This window comes from Lepidothrix coronata, unplaced genomic scaffold (assembly GCF_001604755.1).
Source record: "Lepidothrix coronata isolate B3197 unplaced genomic scaffold, Lepidothrix_coronata-1.0 Scaffold62, whole genome shotgun sequence".
Classification (NCBI taxonomy): Eukaryota; Metazoa; Chordata; class Aves; order Passeriformes; family Pipridae; genus Lepidothrix; species Lepidothrix coronata.
Window position 1 is genome coordinate 2,167,954 of NW_016690242.1, and position 10,078 is coordinate 2,178,031.

A 10,078-nucleotide genomic window follows, 5' to 3' on the forward strand; every position below is an offset into this window, starting at 1 on the left:
AAAAAACAACCTGAAAAAAAGTACACTGAGAAATCTGCACAAATATCGCTTACAACACCAGTTGATAATGGTGCTCCCAGTGGCACCAATGCCAACAGAAATGACAGCACTGAAGCAAATACGGTTACAAGACATAGCTGTATCAATGCTAAGGCAGAAAAGAATCAGTTCCATATTCTTTGATTATACTTTTGAACAATATTATTTTAAGAATGTAACATAAATTCATATTTTTTTCCCTAAAGGACACCTTTCAGAGGAGCACATAGTAATATCTTGTACACCTTTTAATTCCTGTGAGTGCACACATGATCCAAAAGTGTATGTACTAAATGTGTTGTTCTTCCACTGTCAACATAATTGTTCTTAAATACAGTTCAAAAGATGAGATGGTTAACTAACTGTGCACCTTCTCAAGTTACAGCCATTCTTAAATGCAAATTAGGAATCTGAGATTACCCTTATGCACGACAAAGCGGGTGTAAAATTATTTCCTGTAGTGTTGTAGATATTTAAAAGTATTTCAGTCAATGGTTGCGATTCTGTATCAGTTTGGTGAGCATTTCAGTAGCTGAGAAATCAATATTTTCTTACTGCAGCTTCTTAACAGGACCTGTGTTTTTCTCTAGTGGAGTTAGCTGCATGCAATTGCAGCTAAGTCAATTTTGTATCGTGGGCGTGTAGCAAAACACACCTCCAGTGTTCCGCTTGGCGTGTCTTTAGTGAGCACCCAGGTTTACAGGCAAATGTGAAAGTCTAGAGGGTACCGTAGCAGAGAAACCACAGTGGAATGCTACAATGAAAACATTAAGATTGGAAGCCCTACAAAACATAAAACATTAATAATTATTCTACAAAAAGCTACTCAGTAAATAACTTATGGTAATAAGCTTTTTTTTTTTTTTGCATGCTATGCTAATGAATCTTCTGTGCAAATACAGTATTCTCTCTTCTTAAATGTATCCTGACAATGAGACAGCTTGCTCTTTCTTGCCAGGTGGACTTTTCCCTTCTTCTTTCTTCTTCTTTTTTCTTTCTTTTTTCTTTCTTCTTTCTTCTTCTTTTTTCTTTCTTGTTCTTTTTTTCTTTCTTTTTCTTTCTTCCTTCCTTTCTTTCTCTCTTTCTTCCTTCCCCTTCCCTTCTTCCTTCCCCTTCTTTCCTTCCTTTCCCTTCCTTCCTTCCTTTCCCGTCCTTCCTTCCTTCCTTCCTTCCTTCCTTCCTTCCTTCTTGAATAGATATTTAATAGAGAAATTTGGAGTCTCTGGAAGGTTTATCTCTCTTGGGAGTTCAGCAAATACCAGCTTCCATGTCTGACATCAAAAAGTAGCTATCAGGGATGTCTGCCAGGTTTACCAGGGTGCTCTGCCCTTTCAGACCCCTGTCAATCCATACAGTTGGTCCTCCACAATAAACACAGGCAAGTGTTTAAATGCTGTGTTTAAAACAATAATCCCTTTGGCTAATTAACATGTGATCTGATTGGTAAATTAGCCTCTATGAAGTTTTTGCTAAAAGGATTTTTGCTCTTTCGCATGCTAAAAGGATTCAGTGTATATATCTTGCTAGAACTGGTGCAGGCAAGTGGTTCCTGGAATGGTGACACAGGTCATCTGTAAATCGCCTTTGCTTCAGCTCCACGGCTGCAAGAGCAGCAAGCGCTGGAGCCAGATGAGTCCAGAGAAGAGACTTTGCTAAAGGCTGGCCAAGAAATCAAGCCACAGGCAGAGACACTGGTACATAAAATACATTCCAGTGGTTGGCATCTGGGCCCTGCAGCTGCCAAGCACACCTAGTGTGTGGCCATGGGTGTTGGCTTCAATACTAGAACATTTTGAGAGGGAGGCCAACAACCAGTAACCAGAGAAGACAGTTACTACAGAAATTAAATTCATGTGCCAATTTGCTTGCTATTTCAAAAGACAAAATTTTATCTCATATGTATAGTTTTGAACATACCCACATAGCAGTTAACAGAAATATGCTGATATTTGCTAGTAGGGGGATGGGGTAACATACTCACGTAAGTGAAACGATGCTCCTTGGGGCACTGGTTAACAAAACAAAACCATACCCATTATACTATTCCTTAATTAATGCACGAGTTTCCTTAGAGACCACAGCTCTGTTGGGGGACACAAGTCTGGCGTATTTCTTTCCCAGAGACAGTGGGGGGAGAGTTATATAAAACAAAGATAGAGGTGAAATGAAAGATATGCCACAAGACAGCAAGTTTCAGCTCCAAAGACAGGGTCTGTGCACTATTAATGTGTGAGCAGGTCAGAGTGTCATGTAAAAACAGAAAGGTTGTATTAAACCTTTAGAACATAATAGAATCTAACATGTGGCTTAGAGTATAGTATATCTAATGGGATATGTGCTACACAGTCCCAAACTGTATCAGGCTGTATATCCAGCTCTTCAGTGGAGACTATATCACAACAGATGATATTTAATAATATGTTAAGAATATACAGGGTCAACGTAAAAGCAGAATCTTTGCCTCCTTTCCTTTTAAAAAATAAAAGCCCTTAGGTACTTAAAATACTTGAGCTGTGCTAGCAAAAACTTCATAGAGGCTAATTTACCAATCAGATCACATGTTAATTAGCCAAAGGGATTATTGTTTTAAACACAGCATTCATTTTCCTTTGAACGAGGCTTGAGGACATTGCTCTTGCACGATTCTGCAGTCCCTGTCTCCCCAGGCCCAAAAGCAATGCTGGAGTGCAGTGCTTCTCTGGAGAGCTCTCTAAAACTGTGAGGCTAAGATCCTGTCTCAATGACTCACAGACCTCCCACCAAATCTTCTCACTTCGCAGCATCTGCAAATTCAGTTAAGAATCTGAATGTCAATCAATGGTTTTCTCTGGCTCAGTAATCATTCACAATAATGATTTTGTTATTGAAACTTCAGCACCAGTTCTGTTGAAGATTTACAGGCCAGAATGGAATCCAGCTCTCTGGCCTTTAATTATCCCAGCTCTATAGTGCTAAAAAACAGAAAAAAAAATCAAAGCCACTGAATTAGATATAACTTTACAAGCTCTTGGGACATATTAATTTAGAAAGACAAGATGGTAAATTGAAACAAAAAATCCTAAATTTCTATCATATATGGACTTGAATAAATAAAAACAAAACAAGAAACATCAAATTGCACTAGAAACCTGTCAACAATCTACTGTCATAATTTTCCTATGAGAGCTTAGCTTTTAAATGCCTGCCTCATCCAGACTATAAATTATTGGTGAAATCTTCAACAGTTAAAATGGAAAGATATAACAGTCATCCTAGTTAACATGAATGTTTTCTTAACTCAGTTAAAGTCTGCAGAGTGAGAACCAACTACCTTAAATCCTGGCTTAACTCAATAACTATTTTGCCTCTGAATAAAGCTGTTGCATATTAAGTGTTTGATTTTAATCCCTTTGTTATAACTGAGAGTTTACTCACCAAATTACCATGTTCATGTCAATATAAAAAAATATTGTATGTGTATCACAGGAGAGCCTGTGAATTCAAATGGTAATGAGATCTTTTCTTTTCTGTTTCTGTGTTACTGGACTAGATTGTGCTGTACTGGGGCTTCTTAACAGTTTGATGTCTGTGGAACAGATGGCTGAACAGAATGAGTTACTGATGCAGATGCAAAGTTGACATAGAACCATCTCCAGGCAGTGATAATAGAGATGGATGGCTCTGGGAGGGAAAGTTCACAAAATGGTGTATCTTATCAGCACAGTGTAGACCCTAATCCTTTGACATTTCAGCTTGTTCTCAAAAAAGATGATTTCTCTTTGCTATTATGCTCATTTTGTTTCTTTTGCTACTGGCCTTTTCATGACAACTGCAGGCTGAAGAAATTTAACCAATAAAGATTTGTTCTAATATAAAAACCCTACTTGCAAGACTAGTTACAAACAGCTTAACGAGGCAGGACTTTAAAACACCATTTTGGTTTTGCTTTCAGCAAGACTCTCATCCCTGCTCTATCTTTGCCTTCTGCTTGGCCTTTTGGGAGAGCAGGTCTGTATACTAACATGGAATTCGCAAATGATCCCTATGGCCACACTGATTATCACTACCTTGAAATGTCCTATACACATTGGCCAATAGGATTTTTACCAAGGATCTCAGCTCTTGTTTCTTACAGTCCTCTGCTGTGCAGTCCAATGGTCAGTCTATCATGAGGTGGTAACTCATGTCTGAGGTATGTTTTGTAACTTGTCCTATGTTTTTGTTTCATTGAAGCACACACATCCCATCATATGCATAAACTGGATCCATCTTGACTGCTTGAACTAAACCTGTTCTTTTCTCGTTTCTCTCAGTTACAAGACTTACACACTGTATTTATCATTGAAGAAGGTGGGAATTTAGCACAAAACCAGGTCTCCTGTCTTCCCTTCTTTCTCACTTCTTCTTATTATCATAATTTTCAATTCATAACTGTTATTATATTATTTGCTATTGCAACTTTCTCCTTCAGTCTTCCATCTGCTGCAGAGTCAGACCTCTGCCAACTCAACCATACCTGCACTGAAGCTGGTGCTACAGTTTGGCTCAACAAGAAGCAATGGAGCCCTAAGCTCCTCTCAGGGAACACAGCTGCTGAGCAGGAAAGAGAGCATTTTTCATTCTGAGCTTTTAAGCAACAGCCAGGAACAAGCAAGTGCCTATGAAGAGAAAGTCAGAAGTTGTCTTGTGACAGGTTACATAAAGTGAAGATTTAGGCAAAGGGAAACCAGAAAAAGCTTTCTGCGGCAGAGTCCTCAAATAAGCAGTGTGGCTTTGTCACTGCCAACACTCCCTCCACTGGAGAGTACATTGTTCTTCTAGCTGAAATCAACCCAAAGTGAGCAAATCCTCCTGGTGCTGGCTCTCCTCATTCTCTTTGGGCAAGGCAAAGTCCCTCCAGCTGAGCTCAGCCACCCTCCTCCTGTCTTTTTTGCTCAGGATGCATTAACTCTTGCCACACTGACACCTGGATTGGGCCCCTTCTGAAGCTTCCCAACATGGTTGTTTGTGCTTAGACAAAGTCCAGGTCACTTGCTGCAGCCCTGTTGGTCTCCACTCCTACTGCTGAGCATCTGCCCAAAGGGCAGCAGTGATGAAGAGGTCCACGTCCCACTGCTCTGGCACAGGTGACACCCTCACACAGGTCCACGCTCAGCCCTCTCACCACACCATTGCTGGTTATTCTCCCGTGGGTTTGCGATGCGGTGGGGAAGCAACAGGCCCTGTCCCACTGATGGTGGATTTCGCTCACGGTTACTCTCGTGCGCCTTGTGTGCATTTTCTGGAGCAATTTCCCCGCGGCTGTAGGCATGGGGTTTTCCATATCCCTCTCACGTGGGCACGACGCGGGCACGGGCGGTCTCTTGCTATGGTGACCAAAGCCTGTGTCAAGAACGTGTCTTTTCTTTCCAGAGGCCGTTTTCATTACAGAACCAGGACAGTCTCGCCGCCAGCACCTCTTCAGCTTCAGCTGTCCACTTCGAGCATATCTATGCAAGAGTATAAGATCTGAGTAAAACCTATTATTCTTTTAATTGATATTTCTTTATAACGACCACAATGGCCAAAGCGCCTCCCTCCCTCCCTGCCCTCTCCCCACGGCCCCCGGCGCTGGCGCGGAGCAGCAGCGCCGCCCGGTGCCCGCCGAGCCAGCGGCCCCCGCCCTGCCGCGGGGCTGTGTCCAGGATTCCGCTGTGGCTGAGAGCTAAATATCTCTGGCCTTTTTGTTGTTCTTGTTGGAAACAGAAGCCCCCAGGTTCACCTCTCATACAGCACCCGTAGGTTTGAAGTGTTTGAATCATCTTTGTTGCTGCTGCCGTGCAAAACTGCTTCATCGCCTGACTCGTCAGCCAAGGAGATAAACCCAGCGCTCGTTTTTGGTAAAATTCATCCTGCCTTATTTTCTTATTCCACAGATGCATTAGTTCATTTCAGCCCTGAATCTTTTAAGTCTTGTACACATTTGTGTGAGAAAAAACCTAACAACCCAGAAATAAACAGAAGCACATTTGTTCTATCGAAAACCTTGAACCACACCATTTTGATCTGAAATAAAAGTGTGAAGAGTATCAGAGACACTGCTTCTTGCACCAGCCAGAGGTAAGAGGAAGACTAGACAGCACGAGTAAAATTTAACACACGAATACTAAGTTATTACATATTTACTTAATATTTACATATTTACTATAAGTACATAGGAATATATTCCATTTCACAGATGGAAATATTGGCATAACATCGCTTCTTTTATGTCATATGGAGACTGAATGACAGAACTGAGGTTTCAGTTCAGGCATTACCAGACAACACGTGTGGTGTACATGTGGTACCCACCTCAAGTTTATGAAAAGTGGATTTTTCCTATTGAGTAGACAGCCATTATGAAGAAACAACAATAAAAAAAAATAATATGTTTTACTCAAATCTTATACTCTTGCAGAGATATGCTCAAATCTCAAAATGGATAGCTGAAGTTGTTGAGGTGCTGATGACAAAACTATCCCAATCTGTAATCACAATGGCCTCTAAAGAGAAAAGACATGCTTTTGCCGCGCACTTTGGCGTTGAATTACTTACATTTTGATAGACACATTCTTTGCACAGGCAAAAGAGGGGAGTACGGCAATAAAGCTACCTAATCTTTCTCTTTGAATATCTAGGGATGGGACTATAGCATCAGCAGGAGTAGGCAGAACTGCAGACAAGACAGAACCACCAAAAGACTTGACCTTGTGTATCTGATATGTATAAATTGTGTGGTGCTCTTTTTTTAGCTGTTTCAGCCCAGTTTAATGCAGTCATATTTCCTTTCTTTAATGTAGAATCTTGCTAAGGCCTGACAAATGTAACCATTTTGCTCAAATCTAAAGGATGCTTGTTCTAGCACATATTCCACATCACCACTCTTTTCTTCCTTATGAATGGCTTCAATTAAGGGGGAAAACGATGTGTCTGACTCATGTTCCTTGCGCTGCCTAGTAAGCAGCAGGGTTTGTATATCACAAATAAGTTTGTCTGGCTTTAATGAAGTCTTATAAAATTAATCTTCTTTCAATAACTAATGTAATTGCACTTTTAATCAAGCCATAGGTTAGTTTCAATTCCATTAGGCAGTGAGATGCTATAAATGGATGAATGATACGAAGACCTTTGTATCTCATGTGTTCATGTACCTGATCAGATATTAGAATATTGGAACAAATTCCCATCTTTTCTATTAATTTATCTTTACTGAAGCCTATGTCTTGAGAATTTTTTCCTAAGAATTCTTCACATAGTGATATTGAAATTGTAGATTTTTTTGCATATGAGTTTAACAGTGTTAGATAGCAAACAAGCTGTGCTGGTTTAGAGGCAGTATCCAAGTTATGCAAGGTATTTTTTACCACTTTTTCTATATACTGTGGATCAAACTTTTTCTTCATAATCATAAATGAATAGAAACTGTCAGGATTTGAATATCTTTTCAATATCTTCTAGTTTCTGATCAAAGGCCCTTTGCTCTTTCTCAGAAAGCACATGTTTTATAGAAACACTGTTCAAGGAATTGATTGTCAAACTTTTGTCAGGCTTCTGAGATCTCACACAGTTTAGAATGATCGCTACATGTTTTCCATACCAAAGGTATTTTTCTATTATAGCTGTCTGAATTTTTTTCTGCAGAACATTGACATTTTCTTGCTCTTCAAAATCATCCACAAGAAGTAATACTGGTAAATAGCCTGTGTCATCATTTGTTCCAAAGGTGAGTAAAGTTGTCACCTGTGTTCCAATTGGTTTGTTTTTCAGAACAGGACATTAGAATTGCTTCCGGAAATTCCAAAAGATATGCATAGATAATGTTGTACCACCACATCCTGGGTGGTGGTAAAGGTTGATAATTTTTACAGGTGGTTCATTAACACTGTTAGATGAAGACACAATTAGGCCTTCAAGCTTTTCATAACCATCCCTTCTGATAAATTCTGAAGTATAGTTTTCAGAAGAAAAGTAGAAATTCCACTATGATACTTTACCACCTTGATAAAACTCTTCTTCCCACTCTTTCAGGAAATTTTGAAATTTATCTTCATCATTCTGTATTCCGGTGCCTTTGCATTCATTTTCACAAGGTATTTCTAGTGCTGCCATGGAGCTTTCTTCTTTGGGAGAAGAACAGCAGAATGACAAAAGAGGGCAGATGTCTTTCAGAAGACCGTGTATGTGATGCTAGTTTTGTGATGGTACCATTTACCATTCCCAGCGTTACATTAGAAACACATTCCTTTGAGAGTGCTTCCTCACTGACACCTCTAGCATGCAGATGATCTTTCCATCGCTGGTATGTACCTGCACCGATGCAAATGCAGACCATGTCTTCCTGTCCCTTTAGTTCTTGGTAAAATGTCATAGAAGTTTCAGTAAGGGGATCTGCTGAATCTTCCACTGTGGAAAGCAAAAGAAACACTATTAAAAACTTTCCATTTTGCTTTACATCTTTGTGTGAAAGAAAGGAAATAATTTTTCTGATGTCAGCAGCTCTTTCTCGTTGCCATGAAGTGGAATCCAATGGTAGTTCCTGGTTACCTTTGAAGTCTGATCCACCATTACGGAATGGGTTAGGAACTGGTTAGATGGCTGGGCTCAGAGAGTGGTGGTGAATGGTGCTGCATGTAGTTGGCAGCCAGTCACTAGTGGTGTCCCCCAGGGATCAGTGTTGGGCCCAGTTTTATTTAATATCTTTATTGTTGAACTGGATGAGGGGATCGAGTATACCATGAGCAAATTTGCAGATGACATCACACTGGGGGGGAATGTTGATCTGCTGGAGGGCAGGAGAGCTCTGAAGAGGGACCTGGACAGGCTGGAGAGTTGGGCCGATTCCAACGGGATGAGGTTCAACAAGGCCAAGTGCCAGGTCCTGCACTTTGGCCACAACAACCCCCTGCAGTGCTACAGGCTGGGCACAGAGTGGCTGGAGAGCAGCCAGGCAGAAAGGAACCTGGGAGCTGGGATTGACAGGAAGCTGAACATGAGCCAGCAGTGTGCCCAGGTGGCCATAAAGGCCAGTGGCGTCCTGGCCTGTATCAGGAACAGTGTGGCCAGCAGGACCAGGGAAGTGATTCTTCCCCTGTACTCGACAGTGGTGAGGCCACACCTGGAGTACTGTGTCCAGTTCTGGGCCCCTAAGTTGAGGTGCTGGAGCAGGTCCAGAGAAGAGCAACGAGGCTGGTGAAGGGACTCGAGCTCAAGTCCTGTGAGGAGAGGCTGAGGGAGCTGGGGTTGTTTAGCCTGGAGAAGAGGAGGCTCAGGGGAGACCTCATCACTCTCTACAACTCCCTGAAAGGAGGTTGTAGCCAGGTGGGGATTGGTCTCTTCTCCCTGGAAACCCGCAATAGGACAAGAGGACACAGTCTTAAGCTTCACCAGTGGAGGTTTAGGTTAGACATTAGGAAAAAGTTCTTCACAGAAAGGGTGACTGAGAATTGGAATTGGCTGCTCAGGGAGATAGATGGTGGATTCACCGTCTCTGCAGGTGTTTAAGAAAAGACTGGATGTGGCATTTGGTGCCATTGTCTATTTGACAAGGTGGTGTTAGGCCATAGGTTGGACTCGATTATCTCAGAGGTCTTTTACAACCTAATTGATTCTGTGATTCTGTGATTTTATTGTATGGGCTGATGTGACAACCATTCCTTCCCCAAAACTGGCTCTTAAGCTAACATTCCCTAGCTTCTGATCTCAGTAGGGTTTGAAGCAGTATCATCCTTCCTCCAGTTCTGGCCTCTTCTCTTGTGCTGATTGTGTGGCGAGCTGGTCCAAGGAACTGCAGCACACTGTTATACATCAGCTTAGTCTATGGACAGATCAGATCCAGTCAGTTTTCTGAGGTTGCTTGAGCTCTTTATTAGCATGGGCCAGATCATGCCAGTGGAATGAGTGGAAGGTGTTGTAAAACCACATACTTGTATGGACATGTGCATTTGCAGGCTTCCAAAATCTACAGCCGAAATTGTTATGCATATTCTTTTGCGTTATGCAATGTTACAAAATTATACTTCACAACCCTTATTTCTTGTGT

At 41.4% G+C, this 10,078-nt stretch overlaps 1 pseudogene; it reads right to left on the reverse strand.

Annotated features, from left to right (window-relative positions):
• Positions 1–6,693: 6,693 nt before the first annotated feature.
• On the reverse strand, positions 6,694–9,570 carry LOC108498667 (annotated as a pseudogene).
• Positions 9,571–10,078: the final 508 nt, after the last annotated feature.